This window comes from Leptonotus elevatus, chromosome 14 (assembly GCF_054856555.1).
Source record: "Leptonotus elevatus isolate MCC_2025b chromosome 14, RoL_Lele_1.0, whole genome shotgun sequence".
Classification (NCBI taxonomy): domain Eukaryota; kingdom Metazoa; phylum Chordata; class Actinopteri; order Syngnathiformes; family Syngnathidae; genus Leptonotus; species Leptonotus elevatus.
Window position 1 is genome coordinate 9836747 of NC_141252.1, and position 24942 is coordinate 9861688.

The following is a 24942-nucleotide window of genomic DNA, read 5'->3' on the forward strand; positions in this document are numbered from 1 at the left end:
CCAACATCCGCCCGGGTTCTACCTGGACCTGTTTGATAGGTAGTCAGTGATCCAGGAGACACAGGTTGATGAAACACCCATCGGAAACAGCTTCTTACCCAGCTGAACAGGTGAGATGGTAGTGAAAGCATTGGATTTTATTTTATTTTTAAAGGGCCTCCCTTGTCATCTAAGTGTGAGCAAGCATGATGCATCAGCAAAATGACAACATCATTCACACTAAAATGTGGCTATCAGTCTGGAAAGGGTTACAAAGTCATTCCTAAAGCTTTAGGACTCTAACGGACCATGCTGAGAGCCATTATCAACAAATGGAGAAAACATTGAAAAGTGATGTGCAGCCAGCCTACAAAAATTACCCCAAGACGGCAGAGATGAGACTCGGCCAAGGGTCATAAATGAACCCAGGACAACATCTAAAGAGCTGCAAGAACCTCAGTTAAAGTCAACGTTCGTGACTCAACAGTAAGGAAGAAACTGGGCAAAAACGACACGAGTTCCAAGGTGAAAACCACTGCTGACCAAAAACAACAAAAGGGGTTGTCTGACTTTTACAAAACAACAAACAAAAAAGCCTCTAATTGATTTCCAAGACTTTTGGCAGAATACTCTATGGACTGACGGATGAAAGTGTAACCTAACACAGAAAAACCATACCAACAGTCAAACATGGTGGCGGTAGCGTGATGGTCTGGGGCTGCTTTGCTTCTTCAGGACCCAGATGACTTGTAAATTAAAGGAATCATGATTTCTGCTGTTTACCAGAAAATCCTGAGGAAGACTTTTCAGACGTCAGTTCATAAACTCAAGTTGAAGCACATTTAGGTTATACAGCAGGACAACGGCACCGGCAAGTCAACACTTGAATAGTTTAAAAACAATTTGAAGGTTTTAGAGTGGCCTAATCAAGTGATAGAAATGTTGTGGTATGACCTTAAAAAGGCAATTTGGAAAACCCTCCAGTATTACTGAATTTTGCAACGAAAAGTAGGCTAAAATATCTCCACAAAGATGTGATTCATTGCCAGTTATTGAAAACTCTTTTAGTTGTTGCTCGTTTCGAAGGGCAAGTACTTTTTCAAACAGAGCCAGGTGGCTTTGAATAAATCCTTAATAAATAAACAAATTAAAACGACATTATGTGTTTAGTTATCTTCGTCTGAAATTTACATATGTTTGATGATCTTAATTAATCGTTAAAGTGAGAAAACTATGCGAAAAAAGTCTATAATTTGAGAAGAAAGCAAATCTTTTTCATGGCACTATAAAATGATTGTCTGTATAGACCTCCACAGAGTCCAAACAGTGCCAGATAAATCCCACAATTTCGATCAAACGTTAAAGTCATGGCTCAAATGAATACGTGTGACGTGAACTTGCGATAGTATACAGAACTACACCAACAATACAGAACTACACCAACGCCAATTGACCCTAATTTGGACCATCAACAAAATGTAAACCCTCACAGTTATCTAACTACTACAAATGTCTCTGACTTTTGTCATAAAGATTGAAATATAATGCACTGAAAATTACGGAAAATGACAAAAAAAGTGACTTTAGGGTAAGATTTGGCATTATGCAATAATTTGAAGCGTGCAAAAATGCTATACCAATAACTAGAATGATGATGTCATAGTCCTTAGATGGCAACCATGGGTATATTTGGTAAGATTCATGCACTATTTACATATATTTAAACGTCAAAAATCCAGTATGCACAACCTCCTCTAAATTTACCCTCACCGCTTCATCAAGTTAAAACATTTTTTTTTTTAGCTGAATGTGTACTTGTGTAATCTCCTAAAAACAACACACAGACAAACAGAGATACAGCCACGGGTGTATACGTAGAGGCTCTCCCTGTTGACATTTGCTGTGTCAAGAGTGAGCAGCATCGAGCTGGCTACTCTTGTACCCCATCCAATGACCCCTCCCCCCATTCCCTGTCTCCAGGCTCTGGGTGGTAGCCAGCAGTGCTATTGGAGGCCGGGCCGATAAGGCGCCCCTCTCTTTTCTCTCTGCTTCGTCCCCTAGAGGGCAATCACTTACCCTTTAGAAACCCTCCCCCCACGTACGCCCTACCACCTTATTTCCCCCAGCTGGGGCTTAGGAGTGTTTCTACCAACGCGGTCAGGGAGAGCATAGTGAGGGAGGGGTGTGGCGTATAAACGGGAGAAAGATGGTGAGCATTTTCTGCCTCTCTCAGATAGAGAAAGGGCTGAAATGATTCATAATGATGCTGCTGATAAAGCTTTGTCAGATACTGTATGACAGCAGGTCACATTTCATGATTATTTGAAATCACACATTTGTCACAAGCATATTCCACGTTAACTCTGACTTGCTAAAGGTTATTAAATATGCAAAAGATAAGGATCAGGTAAAATAAGTAAAATACCTTTTTTTTTTTTTTCGCCTATTGCTTCTCTAGCCTTATCTCTTTATGATGCTTTCAGGCTGGACACATGAATCACCGGCCTGCTTAATGATGAGCATGCAGGGTGGCTGTCCTGCTCATTAGCATGGCTCATTATTGGCCGTGAATGAGGTGTGGTGTCAGCTCATGCAGCCCTATGAGTCATCTTCGGGAGGGGCTCGTCGCCATGTCTGCCTCACTCAAAGCAGCCCCACCCCCCCTGTCAGACCCCATCCCCCTTGCTTTATCCACCTGACTGCCTCTGCGATCAGACTGAAAGCAAGAGTTGCTGGAATACTGAAGCATCATTTCATATTCCAGCCACAAGTAGAACCTGTGGATTTTTAGTATTTAAAAATTGGCAACAGTCCAGTTTGGTTTTTGACGGTATAGACTAAAGGGACGATCAAAACGCTTGAATGTGTCTGGTGAATGACGAGAGCACGGCATGGGGGGAGGGTGACTCTCCCAATCAAATGTTGTTTCGTTAGGAACTCTGCAAAGCTTACCTTGCTTTCTTTTTACATTGCTCGGCAGAGAGCCAGCCGCCATTTTACGTCACTGCTACGCACGGAATGCGTAAATAACAATGGTGGTATAAGTCCAAATAAAGTTTCTTCAAAATGTGATGAATTGGAAATGATTTTTGAAAAATTTATCTCATAGTTATGTTAGTAACAACTAAATAAATAATATAGAGAACACTTGTCATTACAGTCAGGGTTCCTTTTAAGGTTGTGGTTATCTAAATTCCACAAACATACCAATTGATCCTAAGGATCAATCCATTGGCCACCATTTAGTCACAATTGGGGTGCTTAGTTAACAATAATCTCCACATACGACATTTTCTGTATAGTAAACCAACCCGTAGGCCTATTGTATGTATTTTATAATCGATCTATTCTAAATATTTGGTCATATAAATGCGATTGGAGCACCTGCTTTGAACATTTTGTGTTCTGCACGTGCTGTAGGAGGTAGAAATAATATTTTGTGAAAATGAGGCGAGAGTGTTCGAGCACCTCATCTCACGGGGACCTCTCCTTTTTTTCCCCCTCCCAACGATGACGTCATGTCATTGCCGCGGGTAATAAATGAGCCGTCTGCGTGGCTAAATTACTAATAACACCACCACAAATGCCATCTTTATACTTAATTTTTCAAGTGGGATTAAATTAAAGTCAAATATAAAGTCACAACTGTTACTCAAAACAACTTTGCCGATTTACGTACGTCTACTCTCCCGAGCCGTGCGGACCTCGCGGACGCATCTAGCATAAATCAAGCTTTAATGCCCCCGCCCACGCATATTGGACTTTTGATGACGTCGAGGTCCGATATATGTGACCTGACCGTTCAGGCTGCGTTCGCATTGCAAAAATTTGGATACGTATCCGATCTAGGAGCCCATATGAAAGTGACCCAGGTCAGATATGAAAAAATCGGAATTGAGACGTTCAGACTGACATAAAAAAGTCAGATACAGGTCGCATTTGGGCAAAAAATCCGACTTGGGTCGCATTTCCCTGCGGTGTGAATGTAGCCTAAGTTTTCTTGTTCAATGTTTTAGTACACAGTAAATTCAGTAGAGTAAATTTGACTCTATATAGAGTGGGACCAAATAGGCTCAGTTTTAGATGAATATTTACAATTGGAAGAGAGTAAAATAAATAATTGGGAAAAAAAGGCACTCAAGGGTTGAGGAAAAAACTCAAGACCTTCATCTTGGAAGACAGCCAATCTACTTTCTGAGTCACGCAGCTCCTGCTATATAGCTCATGTCAGCTAGAATCTTCCTTCCACCAAATTTTTTTTTTAACTCGGTTGGTAGTGTGGCAGTATCCCAAGCTGAAGGTTGTGAGTTCGTTCCTCAACCCTTAAGTGACTTTTATTTTTTATTGTTCCCAATTCTTTATTTTACTCTCTTTCAAGTGTAAATATTAATCTAAAACGGAGTCTATTTGGTCCCACTCTAAATAGAGTCAAATTTACTCTGCAGAATGTATGTGTACCTGCAAAGTAGCAAAAATACTTATACATGACTCATTGCCTCATCATATGCGATCAGGCTCTTGACAAAAGAGGCCGGTAGGTATACCGAAACATATTTTCATTTTTGCTCTAGCGATAACACATGATTAAGCAGTAAAATCCCGCAACAGCGCTACATTATCACAATCTGATTTCTGATACGCCCCATTCCCATTGCTCCCCCTCAAGGCTGATGCTTAAATGCTTATTTGTAGCCTCGTGTCAAGGGAGAGGACGTTTTATTCTAGAGCGATGGAGTGTTGAATTAAGTGATGGTTTTCATGTAAGAGCATTGAAAGAAGGTTTCAGGGAAGGTATAAAAAAGCAAAACAATTCTCTTTGCATTGCTTATCTAAAAGCTCCCTGAAAGCAGCTGCTGCACTCACAAAGGGCCAGTGAAGCGTTAGATCAATACTAACCCTGGCTGGAGGCTATCTGATGTTCAAAATGCATGGATCCATCTCCTCTGCATAGCCCTGAGACAGGTGTGAACTTCTGGAAGCCGCTATCTGATGGCCTCACAATGGGCGAGTGGGGGGGCCGTGGGTACGGGGTGCTTTGCTAGCGTATAAAAACGCAAATGAACTTTTCAGTTGACAGACACATTCTTGAGTATCCTGTGTGCTCGGGTTACAATGTTTATTGCCCACACCGTGAAGTGCCATTTCTCAAGCGCCGTATGGCGAACGCACTTCACACTTGCCATGTGTTTGAATTTGTGTAACATGTTCCAAAAGTTAAACCGCAGCAGAAGGTAAATTGCTTCTCCTATACAGCCCACATGGGGAAGCCAATCTCTTCTTATAAATGTGATGATTTACAGTTCACGAGACAGTCGCCACGATCTCGGCCCATGTCTTCGAGACGACACTAAAAGTAGCTTTGTCAGCCGCTGCGCAATTCGCTTCGCTGCCTGCCTGTCACTATATGATCTCATTCCTCACACATCGCGTTGTCTGCTTTGCTCTCTTTTTGCAGATAAGACAATGAGGAGCAATTGGGAGCTTGTTGTTGCACCACTTGAGAGTTTGCAGCCTTTGGGCCATTTTTAATGCCCTTCCACACCGAGTCCCAACTCCTCAACCTTACCGCTTTGCATCAGCGATTCAATGCAAACGCTTCTCCCAGGTGTCAGGTTCTTTGTTGACCTCCTTGATGTGGCCTCTGTGTCTCAAAGGCCTGATGCTTAGCAGATACTTGAGAGTGGAGTAGCTTGTCGTGAATGTAAACAGCCGATGCTTGAACACTGCTGGAATGTTAGTCTCGTAGACAGCCAAATACAATCAGATGTAAACGACTTGCGACAAAGCCTCTTTTGCATTCGCCCTGTTTGGCGGTCAGCCCATGAATAGGAAGTGCCACTTGCATAAACAAGTTATTTCTTCACGTTCATTTCAGAAAGTTAACATTCAAACAACTTGAGTTTTATATGAAACACCCCAGTAAAAAAAATACTGAGGCACTTCTAAAATTGGATCCACCAGCGTTTTGGGAAAATGCGGAATTTAACGCATTTTTTTGTGAAAAAATACACCTGGAAAGGCTGAAACACGCCAAGCTGACAGTCGGAATCTTCCGCAACATCAGCAACTGATAACTCTTATTGGCACAGGTGGGCATTCCGTCAGTGCTGACAAACTGTCCGTCATTCAGTCAGTGACAGACGGCCGTTTTGTTGACGAATGCCAAATGACGGGAAACATAAAAAAGCAAAATAATACTCGTTACAGACATGTAACAGCCATGTATTTTCATGGCCTCGGTTACAGTATAACTTTATATGCAAATCCCTTTTATTGAGCTGTTAAGGAGTCATGCATGCTAAAAGGAATGCGCCAGAAAAATGGCCATTACCAGACTAACTACAAAGATAAATCACACAACTCTGCAGAGAACTCAGAAATGAGTCTCCATTCTCATAGGCTGAAGCCATTTCAGGTAACAATAGCCTGCTGTTATTACTCGCCATTTTCTATCATTTGGCAGAGATGTAACCGAATATTGGATAAGTAAGTCAGAAACAGCACAAAATGATGTCTTCAGATACCGTATGCTCTGGACTATAAGTCATACTTGTTTTCATACGTTGGCCGTTCCTGCGATTTATACTCCGGAGCGACATACATAAAAAATATATAATGTGCACCATATTAAAAGGCACAGTCTCAGTTTTAGGTTTGTACAGTATTTATGTATTTAACAAACACATAAGACTCACCGTGTTATTGGGCGCAGGCACGGTAAAACATACGCTATCTTAAAATATACGGTAAAATGCTTTCACGTTAAAACATACGCTAAGTATTTAACAATGTACATGTTTGACTGTTCGGCATGCCAAATATATTTCTCCCTTCATTTCTCTGCTTCTAGACCCACAAAGACAATGACAGTGCAGTTGTCAGGATGAGATGACATCATCTTGCAGCTTACACTGTACAACATGTTCCACCGTCATCATATCGCCGCGTCATCCCTTAGCAGTGCTCATTTAAATCCTTTAATTATACAGCAGCCGTGGTGGCGACATGGAAATGTTGTTTACCATACGAGTCCAGCTCTCCTCAGGTTGTATTGTACATTGTATCTTGTGTTAATAAACTTGAGGAGGAAGAGCCCTCCAGGCACTTCGCAGCCCTCGTAATGAGAGTGTGTTTAGTCTGCAGACTGTGTGCGACTAATGCTGATGGATCGTATGGCTGCAGGTCCAGTCTTGTGCTCTTTCACACACTGGAAGACACAATTGGGGTGCGGGGTGAGGGATAGTTTCATTTGCAAGTCTATAAAATGCGTGTCAGTCTACAAGAAGATAATTTACATGTTAATGAAAGGCCGCTTATTCAAACTGTAAGACCACAAAATATTGCGATCATATGCTGAGCTTGTTTGTAATTTCAACAACATTCGGCAGCGCTAAAGACAAAGGCATTACCCTGATTATTTTGTACTTACATGATAATCACTAAATTGTATTTAAAAAAATATCTATTTATCAATGCGAAAAATCACAAGTGCCAAGTTCTATATCCAGTCATCAACCGGTCTCTAAGGCACATCACTACCAAATAAAGGACCGAAAAGGAACAGAGAGAGAGAGAGAGAGAGAGAGAGAGAGAGAGAGAGAGAGAGAGAGAGAGACTTGACTGGGACCTGAAACCCTTTACATGACATGAACGTGTTCCAAAAATACACAAACCCTTCCAGTTTTTTTTCTGGCTATACTGTATATGTATTTAATTTTTCCACATTTGAAGTAATAGCGGTTCAACATGTTTTTCAACAAAAGAAGAAGTCCAAAGACGATCATTTTTAAATCTATCCAAGTCTCTGGTGTATTTTCTGAGGATACATATCTTTAGCGTCAATGGAATGGATTTCCCAACAATCTGGGCCAGCAATTTATCACATTAGCTCAAAAATCTTAAATCCTTGGGTATTCCAAAATAATGTGTATCAAGGTTTTCCAGAAATATCCAGGAAAATATGATTGAGTTTGACAGTCGTATCTAATTGTATGCTTTTGGCCTTAAACAAACCTTTTCCAATCATACTCCATTCTATTCAGTTGTCCTTTGTACTTATTACAGTTCTAAGAACCAACTAAAAACTAGCAACTCGCTTTCAATCACAGCATTTTATTTTTTTATTTTTTTACAAAAACTCAATAAGAAAAAATGAAATTATTTTAGCCAAATAAACATTTCGTGGAATTCTGCTGTCTGTTGTCTACTGAGCGTACTTGTTAATTTGAATTCAAAGAAAAAACGATATGAAATGGATGTGTTTACCATGTTTCACAACAAAGATCTAAAAAAACAACAACACACACACACAAAAAACGCATGGCCATATTCCCAGTGAGGCCATGCGCGTTTGCCTTCCTGCTGGCCAGCCCAGACTTGCCCCTTTCCTGAGATAAGATAGTGTTGACTGCAGGCCAGTCTGTGTAGTGACTGCTGGTGAGGAAGGTTGGTGGGGGGCCTCCACTGTGCTTAGTCACCCTCAGCCGCATCCTGTGCTCTGAAGTTTTACTGGTTTATGATCTTTGCACCGACCTAAGAATAGTGACAGTTCAAAGCAGCATGACAAATTGAGAATCCATGCCCTGTGGACCTCTTCATAATGAGCCGCCAGGGTGAGCCCAAATTTAAATCAGGGATTGTTTTTAAGGTTAACGTGAACTTTAAACTTCGTCAAATGTTTGCAAAATGACAGGGAGGAGAGTTATTTTCATGAATTTGCTAATTGGATTTTTTTTTTTAAACTCTTTATCAACTCAATAGTCAACACCTACCCACGGCCCTGACGTAGTGTATGTACTGCCCTATTATCACAATATTGCCATCTGTATATTTTACCTTATTAAAAGGTGACCAGATTTGTAATATGCAAAACCGCGACACGACAACTTTAAGGAAAATCAAATATACAATAAATTATCACCAGGAACTATTTATAAATTTTTTAATTGCCATTCAATCTGGTTGTGTTGTTACTTTAGCTGTCATGGTTAACAGTTCAATGGCTGTAAATAAGTCAAGGCACTCACCATTATCCAACTTTTTTTCTCCTTCCAGGCAACTATTGGAAGCATTGGGCTAGCAGGATTACATTTCCCATGATTTTTAGACACATAAGCAGGAAGTAGTTCTACGGTGTATCGAAAACACGCCCGTTCACGATTCAACAGTTAAATCATTTTTTAACTGGGTTATCTTATGAATCGATATGACAACTGTGTGATTGACATGTACATGGCCTAAAACAATTGGCGTGCTGACGAACAAATACCCCCCCCCCCCCCCAAAAACAAAACAAAACAGGATCTGTGTATTAGTGGGACAAAACAAATTCTTGCAACACAAGGCTCAAAACTGTCCCAGTAAAACCTCATCTTACCATATTAGGTGGAAAAAACAGTCTTAATGAACCAAAAGTCCTTTGGTCAAGAAATTACTGTGCATACTCCTGAAAGTTATCAAATACTACAAAGATTACACATACACTTTCTTTTATCATTGGCATTTTAAAGACATTTGCACATTAAGGCATACATTTTCCAAACTCCAAATCACAACTTTGAAGGATCCACAAACATTCCCTGTGCCGCACTGTAGATCCCAGCATTTTACTTTGGCATTCAGCAACACAATGAAAATTGACCTGTGATTCATTTTGGGTCCCTGCAGCCGTAAACTTGAGAAACCATATCTTGCTTGCCAATTGTCTATTCTAATTGTGTAAAAAACAGATGAGAAAAGAAGACTTTTTTTTCAAGTTCTAACACAGTTGAGCAAATCTGGAGCATCAATCAGGCTTTAACCTTGAAAACAAAAACAAGAAGAAACGGACTCATGATGAGACAAACACCTGAAGCAAAAATGAACATTCAGTCATGTTTGAACAGTGACCAGATAAGATAGCTCAAAGTTATCAGTGTGAGATGAATTCCCGGAGGACTCCCCTGGAGGGGTTTCATCAATGTAGTGTGAGGGAGAAAATCAATTCCTCAAACCACATGGTGACAAATAACAACCTAAAACCAAGAAGGAATTAGTCTCAGCCTCAACGGCTCCATCCTGTCGAGGAATAGCGAGTCGGGAAAGATGTAAAGGGCAATCATTCCAGCATTGCGGCACGTAAACACGGAACAAGTTTGTAAACATCATCATAATCATGTGGGTCAGAATGAAAACAGTCACAAGAAGTCAACTAGGTGGTCGCACACCATTGTAAAATAACACAATTGCCGTTAACCTGTTTTTACTCACATAACTGACTTTTTTTCATATGGATGGGCATAATTAAATTATTGTCAATAATTTATTTGTATAACTTGTTTAATATAATTTTTTTTGAGGGGGTTGGGGGAAATGAGGAAAAATTGAGTGCAGTACTTGGCTGCAACCAGCAGAGGTGCTGTTGATTCAGACTATGAGTTTGTTGTCTCACGGTCAACATGCAACCACTGCATTGTGGATTTGTTTATTTATTATTATTATTTTTAATAGTCACTAAAAATGCTAAGGCAAAAGCTATAAAATTACTGATTGGTGCCAAGGACGTATGTTAAAGTGAATTAAAGAGCTTAATTTAGACATAAGTAGTGATTTGCCCCCATGTTGTTAGGTAATTATTTTTCGGGGTGTGGGGCATCAATTACTCTTACAGTTTCTGTTTTTGTTGCAAGGCTTGGTCTCCATGAAAAAAAAAAAGAAACACTGTACAAATTTTTTGTTGAAACAGGAGTTCAAAACATTCTTTAAAAAATAACCATTGATTGTTTCTTTTTCCTGCATCCAGGAATTTTAGTGAAATGTCCAAAATAAGTCTTTTTTTTTTCATATTTAGCTAGTGAATTACAAATGCACATATAGACTGCTATTTTCTCTTCCATATCAGAGTCTCTTCATGTTCTGACTCTCTTGCCCTTTCCTTCTTGTCTCTTACTGAAATATTCGACAGGCTTCAAGAAAGATTTTCATAAATGTGCTTTTTTGCAAATCCTCCATATCCTCTGAATGAGCCTAACACTATCTGTGAGCCAGCAGTAAAGGTCAGTGGAGGAGACTGGGGGATAGTGTGAGGCTAAGCTGTGTGCATGGTGGAGCATTTAACAACTAGGGATCAATAATGGAAGGTAATGTGTCATCACAATCACACTTCCTGACTTGGGTGTCACAGAGCTTCGTGCTTCCTTCAGACGGCTTTGATGTTTGCATGTCAAAGATCAATATTTTTATATTTTTTGCTGCACTGTGAATGGTATGAGCAAGAAAGGTTTAAATGCATGAAAAACTAAATTCCCTCACTGAATTATATTCAGGTGAAATGTGTTTTTTTACCACAGCATATTTGGGTGTTTGGCCTTGGTTGAGTAAAATAGTGCATTAACTTTGATACAATAACAAGTAACTATGGTGATACATAAATATAGAGAGTCTTTATGTAATGTAAGGGTAGTGCTGTAAGTACCGTAATACCAACCAATGACATCCGTGTTAACTCACAATTAATCTCAAATTTGATCTATGTTCTAAATGTATAATAAAATGTAAGTAATGCAATAAATGTTCACACTCTTGTTAACATAAAAGTGGAAAAAAATGTTAAATAGAAATATGGCTGCATCTTTTAGTCATTGATTCAGTAATTTCATAATAAATCATAAAATTTTGCAAAAATTAAAATGATGCACTGTGCTGTAAAAAAAACCCGTGTGATATTGATTTGTATTGAGGTCATTTTTCTGCCACTAGATGGCATAATTGCATTTGTAAGACATTGGTGACAGCTCAGTACATTTTTCTTTTCATATTAAGAGCTATCTAATCTTTAACATGAAGTAACTTGTGAAATTATGCACGTTTTTAAAATTGTAAAATAAACACGACCCCAGTCTGTCCAAATATATGTATTATTATTATTAAATTCATTACTGCAAAATTTTGACGTGGACGTGTCTGCTGCGTTGCGACTGGAATTCTCCCAGTAAGCTACAGGCTTTCCAAGTAAGGGGCAGTCATTAATTGCAAATTAGTGACAAATGTATATAAGTAAAAGTTTTAAAAAAACAAAACACGGAAAGTATAACTGCAGTCATGATAGCATGAGGCGGATTAGCTCTCCTCTTATTTCAAACATTTGTGCAGTGATACTAATCTCATTACAAGTGTCTGTCAAGCATACATGACGATTCACTTTAACAAGGTGCACATTTCCCCCACCCCCTCCCCCCTTTGCACCCTTGAAACTCATAGTGTTGTTCACAAATGAAAACACATGAGAGGCTCTCGTGGAACAGACAGGGCCTAACAAGGAGAAGAGAAAGAGGCTCGGCACTTTTGATCAGCTTGGGTTGCGACTCCTATCGAAACACGCGTTGGCGATACAATATTAGATTTCACATTAAACCTCGGTTGGAAGCAACACATAATTAGCATCTTGTTAATGGAGGGGAGCCATTACACTACTTAATATGATCGTGGACTAAATTGTTTGCCAGCACCAACATAATGATTTTACTCACCCTAATTGTGTTTTGTATAAGCGTCTCTTCTTTCTTTTAACAAGAAAATGTGAAAAACATCCTGAGGCAGTACTTTTGAACTACTTTTAGACAACAAGATGATTGCATAAATATTACATTGGCTCTGTCTGCAGTATACATTTAATTTATATATTTATATATGAATAAAACTTTCAGAAGCATACAAGACAGTTATAATAGGCGTCAAACTAACCCTGCGCTATAATGAACGTGAACCCAGTGAGCGCTGACTGTCACTGTCCGTCCATTACTGGAGTAATCTGACTGTTTTGCTCAAAGCACCCGGAAGACCAGTACCTTAATCATAGCTAATCCCTGAAAGCAAGCAAGACAAGTCTTAGAGTCGGGGGGCACACAGGATGGACACATCACCCCAATTAGCAGACGCTTTAGCTTTAAAACCCAGTCATTAGGATCCCGTAACCTCCCTGTCACTCAGTGTTTCTGCTGCAGCCTCGAGGTTTTGTGCGCTGACAGTCTGGTGTACACATAGCATTTATGAACAGATGCAGAAAGACAGAAAAATACATGAAAGAGATAATTGTGTTGCATGAGAGTGTCGAACATGAATATCCTCTGAGCACAAATGTGGTAGAGCAAGCCAAGCCGCAGAAGGTCCAACAATATTACAGCATGTTCATTCCACTTTGTTTTAATGAGTTGGAATTAGACCTCAGAAGGAAACACACATTTTGGTTTTGCGAATGAATTGTGACAGGAGTCTCTGGAATATGCATGTAAACCATAGGCTCTATATGCAGATGAGACGCATAGCATGTTATATTGGGTGGAATATTGGGTGTATCCTGTGCCGTGCATTGCTGGACAGAGAGGTAGTGCGCAAATGGTGCGGTGCTGCTCGGCGGGGTTGTGGCAGAAAGGGGGAACTATAGTACACTACTGTACCGTATTGTATGATGTGGTACGCACTTAAAAATATTAACTTGCGAGTGAAATATTGCATTTATAGACATCAGTCAGCCCTTGTTCGTATCTGCGAATGTTCGTAAGTCGGATGTTCGTAACTAGAGCACTACCTGTATCTCAAACTGCTTGTGGGAAGTGCATGTGTACAATACATGCACGTCAGGTTCGTGGATTATGTATAGGACTTGTTGCCGTAAAGACACTCCTTTTCCGTAATATGCTTTCCATACCATAACTACCAAATTGTCATGGGAACAAATTCACTGGGAATCTTTGCAGGTCTGTGCGAGTGGAGACATTAAAGCACGAACCATTATCTTGGCCAAGGCACAGCCATTAAGGCAGCCACAATAAGCCCAGGGTCAGGGATGAAGTTGAATGACAGCTCAGGATGAACATAATTTGAGAAGGTGTGATAAAGCCGGGGTCTAACGTTAAAAATCAGAATAATAATTCTATGCACCAGCTCATCTGCACCTACATATTTTCATTCTTTGCTCCATTCTGGAGCTAAGAGGTCAGCTATAAGGAGGACAATGACCAAACCGGTGAGATTGATGGCGAGAATGAACAGACCGGCAAAATCTCGACTAAATCAAAGCCATTCACCGTTAATGAAAATAAGAGCGAGACCACACTGTAAATCATCTTATGGTCTAATGTATTAGCGATAATGAATTCACGCTGCCACATTTAACCTTAGTTTTGCAATTCATTATATTTGAGATTAACAAGGGAGAGAACTTAAGTGAACTGTCTGCAGGGAATTACAGCGGGGGCCTTGTTGTCAATCAAGGATTGTGTTCCCATGTCTTTCATTAGGCTTGGAGGAATTAAATAAGACTTTCTTTTAATGGCGGATGGCTCTCCCTATTTAACGCTCCTCTTGCTCTCCCAAGATGGTTAACTCGTCATTACCCAAATTAAAGGCATCCATCTCCGTTGGCTCCTGCCGCATTGCCATGACCTCTACCTGTCAAAACTTTCATGTGAGAGCTTGAGTGATGGATGATACCCCCTGTACCCCATTGTCAAAATCATCCAGTGACTGTCCAACCCTTTCTGATCCATTCTATCCATCTCCCCAGGCTACATGCCGCCAGCCGTGATTTAACAATGAAGCCGAGGCGCTAATTTACTCTCATAGAAATTAGAAACTACCTTTTAATTATATGCCTGGGAGTGTTCCAAGAGTTCAGAAGATCACCCCCAAAAGCTTTTAACTTGACTTTGTGTGGAATGATCGTTTATATTCCTTAGGCGTGCTATTTCAAGGGTCGTTCGACATGCCGAAGGCTGAGTGGCGAGTTTGAGAAACCGTTGGGAATAGGATGGGGAAACGTCTGAAGGACATCTATGCTATATGTTGATGTCGAACAGTGCTGTCATGTTACAGTTGTATAACAGTACATAACAAATGTAATGATTTAAATCGTGGGACTGTTCACTCAAAACTTATCAAAGCTGTTTTTACATTTACACAAAAATATTGCTTCTGAAAAAGTGAAGTCGAATTTGAATGCTTAAATATACACATTATATTTGAGTGTTGGTGCTTGATATAAAATGAAGTGCCACAATAACGGAATTTTTTTTTTTGCCATCGCATGATACTCATAAATGGAGTGCACTTATATAGCATTTTTCTCTGCACCACATGGTGCTCAAAGCACTTTAAAATAAAAGACTAATTTCAAGCACATGATACAAATGGGGAATTATAATAAAAATAATTATTAAGTCAACAATCACAATATTTTCCTAACAACAATACCAATAGTGTCACTGTACGTTTTAAAATGCTACTGGTCTATAAATCACTGAAGGTCCTGATTATATCAAATACAAACCCAATTCCCAAAAAGTTGGGACACTATACAAATTGTGAATAAAAACGGAATGCAATTATGTGCAAGTGCCAAATTTCAATATTTTGTTCAGAATAGAACATAGATGACAGGTCAAAAGTTTAAACTGAGAAAATGTATCATTTTATGGGAAAAATATGTTGATTGTAAATTTCATGGTGCCAGCAAATCTCCAAAAAGTTGGGACAAGGTAGCAATAAGAGGCTGGAAAAGTCAATTGCACTTGCAAAAACAGCTAGAAGACCAGATACTACTAATGGCAACTTGATTGGAATATAAAAAGAGCTTCTCGCAGTGGCAGTGTCTCTCAGAAGCGAAGATGGGTAGAGAATCACCAATTCCTCCTATGTCGCGCAGAAACATTGTGGAGAAATATTTGAAAGGTGTTCACCAGCGAAAAATTGCAAAATGGTTGAAGTAATCATCTACAGTGCATAACATCATCCAAAGAATCTGGGACAATCTCTGTGTGTAAGGGTCAAGGCCGAAAAATCATACTGGATGCCCATGATCGTCGGGCCTTTAAACGGCACACAGGAATGCTTACTGTTAGGGAAATCACATAAAGGGCTCAGCAATACTTCCAGAAAACATGGGTGAACACAATCCACCGTGCCAGCCGTCGTTGCCAGATGAAACTCGACAGTACAAAGAAGAAGCCATTTCTAAAGAAGCGCAGGCGTTTCTCTGGGCCAGGGGTCATTTAAAATGGAGTGTGGCAAAGTGGAAACCTGTTTTGTGGTCAGACGAATTACGATTCGAAGTTCTTTGTGGAAAACTGGGGCGCTAGATCATCCTGACTAAAGAGGACAAGGACAACCCAAGTTGTTATCAGCACTCAGTTTACAAGCCTGCATCTGTGATGGTGTAGGGTTGCATGAGTGCGTGTGACATGGGCAGCTTCCACATCTGGAAAGGCATTGTTAATGCAGGAAGGTATATTCAGATTGGAGGACAACATATGCTCCCATCCAGGCATCATCACTTTCAGAGAAGATCTTGCAATTCTCAACACGATAATGCCAGACCACATGCAGCACCAATTACAACATCATGGCTGCGTAGAAAAAGGTTCCGGGTATTGAAATGGCCAGCTTCTTTCACTTCTAGAGCACATTTGGCGCATCATAAAGGGGAAGGTGCAACAAAGAAAGCCCGTTGAACAGTTGAACAGTTAGAGAGATGCGTGTTAGAAAAGAATGGGACAGCATTCCTATTTCTAAACTTGAGAAACTTGTCTCCTCGATCCCCAGATGTTTGCAGACTTGTAAGAAGAAGATGGGATGCCTCACAGTGGTGAAAATGGTCTTGTCCTAACTTTTTTGAGATTTGTTGACACCATGGAATTTAAAATCAACATAGTTTCCCTTAAAATTATAACATTTCTCAGTTTAAATTTTTGACCAGTTCTCTATGTTCTATTCTGAATAAAATATTAAAATTTGGCACTTCCACATAATTGCATTCAGTTTTTATTCACAATTTGTATAATGTACCAACTTTTTTGGAATTGGGTTTGTAATTGCTAATTGAACATAAACCCAGTATGGCTCTGAGAGTTGCAGACTCGGGTCAATTAGTGGAGTCGAGAGTACAAAGCAAACATGGTGAAGCAGCACTTCCACATACGACTTCTGATTTGTGTCATATTTGATACATCCGGTCACTATGCTTTAAATTAGTACATTTATAACTGTCAAAAAATTAATAATAAACGGACATATCAAGCATATTAGTATTTCCAAAAATCAGAAAGAACATTTCCCACTATTAATAAGTATGTCTCTGCTTTCTCAATTGGAGTAATCTTGCAAGGTCCCTGGAAAAGCCATCATCTGGGTGATACTGCCCTCTAATGGATTATCCGTGCAATGCATGTGTCAGATCATCTACGTCAGGGTTTTAATGAGAGAAAAAAAACTGTACTCATGAAATAGGGGGCTCAAAATGTCTTGTATTTAATATGATACATTTGGATTTATAGGGTTAAATAGTCAAGGACGACTGAAAAACATATTTGTTAGCACGGCTTTGACCACTCGATTTGAATTGTGTTTTGATACTTAAATGTCTGCGCAGTCTTTGCTCACAAAGGAATCCCAGGCCCCCTGACATCCTCCCTATATTTCCTCCCTTTTTGCATCACCTTGAGACACATGCGAATGTTCAAACACATGCCAAACATCATACATAAAACATGATATAAGTGGTCCCGTTCTTGTCTGACCTCTTGTCCTCTTGCACTTCTTGCAGGCAGATGTAGATAAAGCTCCAGACAGACCTCACTTCCTGAGAGGAGAGTTATGGCTTCCTGGGAGAGGCAACGCCATCCCCACGGAGCCCCGAGGAGTTGGACAGCTACCTACGGTTAGGGTGAATCTCTGACTTGGCCTCCCCTTCTCACTTTGAGATGCTTCGTGTACCTGTCAAAAGGTCAAAAGGGGACACCGGGTGCAGACGGCAAGATGGTGTCGGTGTGTCCGGCTGTTTGTGTGTGTATGAGAGAGCGACCCCCCTCCAAGCGTACTCCCCCACCTCGTGTGACAGATGCCAGGCTGTTTACGTGTGAGGTGTAGGAGTGCTGGGTGGGCAGGTGGGCAGATGCATTTGTTTGCAAGTGTGAGCGTGAAGGGAAGTGTTGGTGTTGTGTGTGTGTGTATCATGCCAGAAGATGCACATGTCAAGAGAATGCAGACACACGCTTGAAAGCATTTGCATACAAGGGCACACTGTTGTCTTGCGCACGTGCATCCTCACACACTTGGTTTAACTTGAGAGATCTTGTTATTGGTAAAGACCGCGACCCAAATGAGACCATCTTGTCACAACAGGTGGGGGCTTTGCAACAGGCCCAGTCAGCAAGCAAATGATGAGCTCATCATAGGAGGCCATAGCTGGTTACGGCTTATTCAAGATTAGGACTCAATCGCTGAGGCGTATTGCATTTAGGCAAATGTTTGATCAAAGAGTGGACATGTCAATAGGAGTCGGCATGAGACTAGTTATAAGTCTGGGATGACTTCAACTCATTGTTCTACTAGTCCTCTCTTGACGGGGGCTGGAGGAGAGGAGATGTTTGCAGGTTGAGTGGCAGCTTTACAAAAGCAAAGATAATCATGGTGGTATGCTAACTCTGACCCCCCTTCCCTAACCACAAATCAAAATCAATATAACACTTCTTGATTAAAAGGTTTAATTAGATGTATTAACTCGCAATAATCGGCCAAGAGGACGAACAAAAACATCCCTATGTGTATGGATCACAAGGGATCATCAGCATTAGCACTTAGACACAGTAGGAAATTGAAGAGGGGGTCCTACAAACACGATATAACCCAAAACTCTATGAAAGTCGGAACACACCTTAGTCTATCGCTAATTTACACTAACAGAGTATTAATAAAGTTGTCATTCTATCAATATTTGTTATTTAATTATGTAAATATTTGTATGAAAAACACTTCGAGGCCAATTAACTCTTTGACTGCCAAACATTATCCAAAAAAAACCCAGACAATGCCAGCCGATTTCGAGTATTTTAACTAATCTTTCAAGGCAAACAGAATATTGTGTGTTTTGATCATATATACATGGTGGGTACCAAATGGAAAATCGCGTTCCATTCTTTCATTAGAAAAAAAGGCATGTTTTATACCTTACTCCGTTCTTTAGTAATCATCATTTGAAAATACCGGTAGGTAATTTGAGTGACATTGAGCGAAAATTGAAAAGATAAGGAGAAAACGAGCTTTTTCTGAAAATATACATTTTCTGCACAACAGTGACTTTGACACTAATATTTTCTGTTCAGTGACGCTTTGTGAATTAGATTTAATGTGACAAAGGCTTTGATCAGTCATCCTTGAAAACGTTTTATTTAATCAGATTTGTCATGTTTTATTGAAATTCCATACACCGGGAGCCCATTGAAAAGAGATACAATAATGCCATCTGCTGGCCATAGTTAATGGCTGTTTTGGGATTTTACAACCCCAAAGGCAGTGCTGCACAAGACGTTGCACTGTTCATTGAGGGGGAAAAAAACGTAGTTGACGTCAATTGACGTTATTGACGGCATTCATTAGGATTTTAGCATACGTCATTAAACGTTTTTGGCGGTCAAAGAGTTAAAACAATACACATCGAACATGGAATTTTTGTTTATATGAATGAATTATGAGTTATATGAATTAGTTGGCTGTGTTTTCAGACATTTTCATTGTTTAAGACAAAAACAAACAGTGACGTTTACAAAAACATCACACCTAGAGGCTCATTCTTTTAAATTTACATTTTCAAACTCCAAAACGCTGTTGTTGTGTGAATAAAAGAGCAGAATCAGTTAAAAATAGAAGTCATGTTAACGACCTCTGTATTGCAACAAGATCATTTCAATACCAGCCAGTGACAATAAAAACTAAATTGAGACTCACTCATGAGGAGTGTCTGTGCTGAAAACGTTATAGTCTGTCACAAAAACATGATACATTGCCGTAATTTCTACAACAAGGGATTATACTTTTATCTAAATTCAAAGTGGCTTTTCAAGTGACTTGTGTCATTTCCTACTAATTACAGTGCTTCGGTTTTTGTTTTGACATCCTACCAAATTCTGCAGAAAACCAGCTGAGAAGCTACAGTTTATGTGTATTTCTGAATGAGTATGTCAAACAGTAAGTGGGCAAGTAACAGCAAGAATAGTGTTTGAGTCACTCGAGCTATCTTTAGTAAGCGGTCAACTTCTGGAAAATTGATGGAAAACAATCACCTTTTCTGCTAATAACTGTATATTAGTTGTAGTAATATTTCTTAAAGCTCTTCATATGGTTTCAAGTAAGCCTTTCGCGCCAGGTTCGTAGACAATCATGCTTTTTAAAGCACGGTCTTGGCTCGCGGTTGGAAACAGGAAAGAACAGCAGTCTCCCATTATGGCTTCTTCACCAGCACTTGGAAAGGAAGTGAACAGCAGTCTGCCGTTACAGTTTCACTCAAATGCACACAAGTCAAAAGCGGTCTTGACTGGTGGTTGGAAACAGGAATCAAACAGTGATGCAAAAGAATGTGGTCTTTTCTTTCATTTAGAAACAAGCTCCACCTGATTAGAAGCATCCGGATTTGTATGCCATGGTTTAAGTCGGATGAAGGAAAGGTAATTGAAGATGAGATGTTTGTCCAACAGTAGATTTTCACACTGCCTGTAAAAAGACAGCTTTTTGCCAAGTCGCTTTTCTGTGTGAAAGGCATCAAGGGTGCGAAGGAGACCGGGCTATTTCCCGATTTCCTGAAACATAACAGAGTCAGGAAGGCGCCTGTGTGAAAGGAAATGGTGGAAAACCGGGATGGGGGTGTGAAGTTTAACACATGGCAATCACTAGAAACGCACTCTTGTGTTGAACGCTATTCCAACATCGCACTTGACGCTGGCGCTGACGTGGCCATGCATAAAATTATTTGAATGTGGGATCCCAGTTGCGGCAATATCCAAATTAGCTGGGATCTTTATGAAAGGCACAAGCTGATAAATGCCTCATTTACGTAAATGGCTATGATGCACTCATTTTGCAGGATCTTTGTGTGAAAGAAGCTTATCCAAGAGTGGTGATAATGGTCAAAAGTTCAAAGTTTTTTGTGTTGTGAATTTCTGGTCCCGATGGACTTGAGGATTTGTAAGTTTGTGTTCAGGGTGGGAAGGGTGACAATAAACTCAGCACGACTCGGCAGTCCTGGAAGGATGGCAGATTGCAGTCAATCACCTTCTCAGTGGCGTGAATGATACACTGCAGTCTGCCCTTGTCCTTGGCACAAGCTGACGACTACCAGATGGTGATGGAGGAGGTGGGGAGGATGGACGCTTTTGGAAGTGCACCATCATCTCTGAATCAAACCGATGATGATGATGGAGTTCTTTTGCGAGAGGCCTCTAATATTGTATAATCAAATGGGATACTTTTCAAAGGATTCCGAATCTATAACTTTAATGTATTATACTGTTCTGCGCTTATAATACGAGTCATTCAAAACTGATTACCTGTAACCATAATCGGTTGTATAACGCTGGTCCAACTTCAATTTCGGTCTTCTTTCAAAACAACATTTCCCATTTAAGTCAATTATATTTGGAATAATTAGATTCAGAGTCTGTCACCACAAGACCTTTATTAACTGTACGTTTGAAGTATGAATTGAACTTTATTAATCAATCAGTGCCTTTGAACTGTGCACAAGTAGCCAATGTAGCAGTTTCTATTTGTACTTAATAGCACAAACAGAAGGACTGGCGCCAATCACAGAATATCCAAGTCAAAGTATTTTGTTCACAGAAAAAATATGTTAGTTTGAGTCTGATCACCCCAAGCCTATAGAACTAAAGTAAAATCAGTAACAGTGCTCAACTTTGCCTTATCAGACCAAATATTTTTTTTCTCAGATTATTGTGGTGCTTTATGCAAGATTTTTTATGTAATTTACATATGCTTTCAAAATAAATTGAATAGCAATGTTTTTGCCTTTGTCTTTAATGCCTACGATACCATGTCACCCAATCTAAAATATAATTTTTTTTAAAACAATGCATTATAATTACAAATTTAAAGACAGAAACATGTTTTCTGCTATGCAGTTTTTAATATGGTATGTGAGAATGGGTGATTAGTATTGTTAACAACTATGTAATTATTATGTAATCATTATATAATACTAATATATAATAAGTAATTATGTGTACTTTAACACTGAAATAATAATTAACATACTTTGTTTCACAAATTTTAACTAACACAATGATCCTGGACTATCTAATATGTAAAGGAATCTAATAGCTGACTAGATGTAGATACAACAAATAATAAAAGTGCATATTAGACCAGGAAACTACTGCAAAGTTTTAATCTCTTAAAATGATTTACAATAATTAAGACCCCTTCAAGAACGAGTATGATGTCTGCAGGTGGTTCAGTGCTCACAGTGCTGTGGTACAGAGGGGTGTGTTCAAAGTTTAAGAACACAGGTTGGTATACGGTTCAGATGGATTTATTTACTCTGGTCTGCAGTTTAAACTTAAAAAATTACATGACCTTAATGTTAAATTTTTTTAAAAAACATTTTGGTTGAACTCCAATTTTTATAACTTCTGAGAAGTTTGAACTTCAATGCGCCACTGTATTCCCGTTCTCATCAAATAGACGACAACTGTTGGTTGAAGCAAACTTAACAGACCTCGGAACAGCTGAAAAGCACCACCAAAAGTCTGATAATGACTTTTATAAGTTAAATATTAGCAAAACCCAAAGACAGACGAGGTGAGCGAGCCAAAGCATTGACTTATGGTAGACATGTTTTTCCTTTCTTGTATCCTGTTTCAGTCATCCACAGCTTTAATTCCTCGGACCAGGTCGAGAGGAATGAGGTTCTGTCTTTATGTATACGGATTCTGGGGATTTCCAGCCTGACTGTTTATTTTGCTGCACGGGGAACAGGATGTTAGGTTCACATCAGTGGAGAAACGGGGGCACAAAAATGGAGGAGATAAATGATGAAAGGAAAACAGTCCGGGTGAAGCTGTCTATTTTTTCCTCTCTCGAACTTCTACTGAAGATTAAATCCAGCCTTCACTCAGACAAACACACAAACTATGTTACACATTTATTTAGCAGCACTTGTGTCGACAACTCTCCAAGAGCGACCACCAGATTAGACAGGAGAGGAATTTGACGTCATTCTTTGGAAGAAGAGTAATGGTTTCTCATTTACACGAAGGAAAAGCAAGGCTAACCAGCTCCTGTCATTGAAATAGTGAGTGAAGAAATGAGAGGCAAAGAAGAAGGTACAGTATGTGTGTTTGTGTGTGTGTGTGTGTGAGAGGTTGATTGAGGGCAGGGCTGTCACGCCTGCTAATGTGGAAGCTAAGCCACAGAGCCCCCAGCCCCAGGCGGGCAGATGGCGGGGTGGGCAGAGCAGGGTGAGGGTCCCCTATCTCTAATTCTCAGCTGCACTTGTAAGATATGCACTATGTATGAAATGCGTTGGCAAGGATCCATGTCCTTCAACTCCCTGCGCTCGCCCCCCCCCCCCCTCCGCCTCAACAGACCCCCCTCCCCCAACCACCACCTCACCTCACCCCTCAGCAACTCCACCCTAGCCAGCTGTGTCTGTGTGAGCTCACCGGGCCCCGGCAGCAGGGATCAAAACAACACGTGAACTAGCCGTGACATCGACAACCATCAAAACATGCAAGCAGGCGCGACAAGGTTGTCTTAGCTACATGACAAGAAGTGATCTGTTTTTCCCCAACAGCTGGACACTGTATGAATTCAGAGGTGTTTAATTTGAACACACTGCAAGAGTAAATAGTCTGCAATGGAAAGTTGTAGCTAACAATGTGATTGCTCACACTATGGGCTGTGGTCGCAGGCGAGCGTAGTTAGAAACTTGTATTGCGCCGTTCTGGGTGTGAGCACATTCGACTAATTTGTTAGTTCTGTCATTGCCTTTAAAATCGGTATTTGGCATTGCCGAAGCAAAAATAGTACGGTTCAGTGCGGTCTGATAAATTCCCAAATGCTAAATATAGGCTTGCACCGGCACAAAAAACAAAATGCTACAATTCTTACGGTCGAGTGCACGTCTATGGGAATAGAGCCTAGTAAGTACATTCTCTGCATAGATTAGCTGTCATTGACATACTATATTTTACTTGAATACATTCGCCCATTGCACCACTTACACATACTAATATTTACTGTTACAATGAATACGGCACAGTCCGACTTAAAAATAAATTTGAATTCCGTTGTTGCCATAGTAAACAAAGGACTTCCTTGTATTCATGGAAATACTCTTTAATTATTTCATATTGTTTTGATGAATAAATTCCAAAAATGACAATTTAACTGCAAATATATATTTGTCCCTCTATCTATGCCATCAATGTATTGTCAAATATAGATATAAAAAACTATATAAATAATATTTTTTAAATACTTTGTCCTATACTTCCAAAAGTGTATTTATACGTTTTTTACGTTTTGTTTTTTATGCTAGAGCATACAAAAGGCTTTGATACAGCTTCTGACACGAAGAGGTTGCTTAAAGCAATGGTAGTTATTACAAAAAACGGCCAGCCAGTGGCAGCAGAGTATAAGAGAATAACCAGAGCCATGTTGCAACAAGCTCTTTTTCCCAGTGTTTTCAACAGGTTTGTGAATAATGATCAAACTTGGCTATATTCTAATGCTAATTGCTGCAAAAATAGAAACGGATACAAATGTACTTTTTTTTCCTGATGAAAGAAGAGACTCTAATCGTTGTTTTGGTAGTTTCTATAGCAATAGAGCACAATATTCTGCGGGCCTTGCAAAATCTGTCAAAATATGGAAAAAAAACATCTGGGAGGGAAGGGGGTTGCTTCAGTGAAAATGGCTGGGAGTGAATGAGTTCAATGTTCTTCCATTACATGGCTGAAGTTGCATTACACCTGTAGTGTATACACCCTTGATTTGATACTAGTTGATATTCACACAATACGCACAGTAAGTCAGTAAGTCATTGCTTCCTGAGAGTATATCAGCTTTGTGTTTAATTAAACAGATCCAGATTGTGAACGTGACTTAGCATTTACTAAGACAAGCTCAAAATGACAGTCA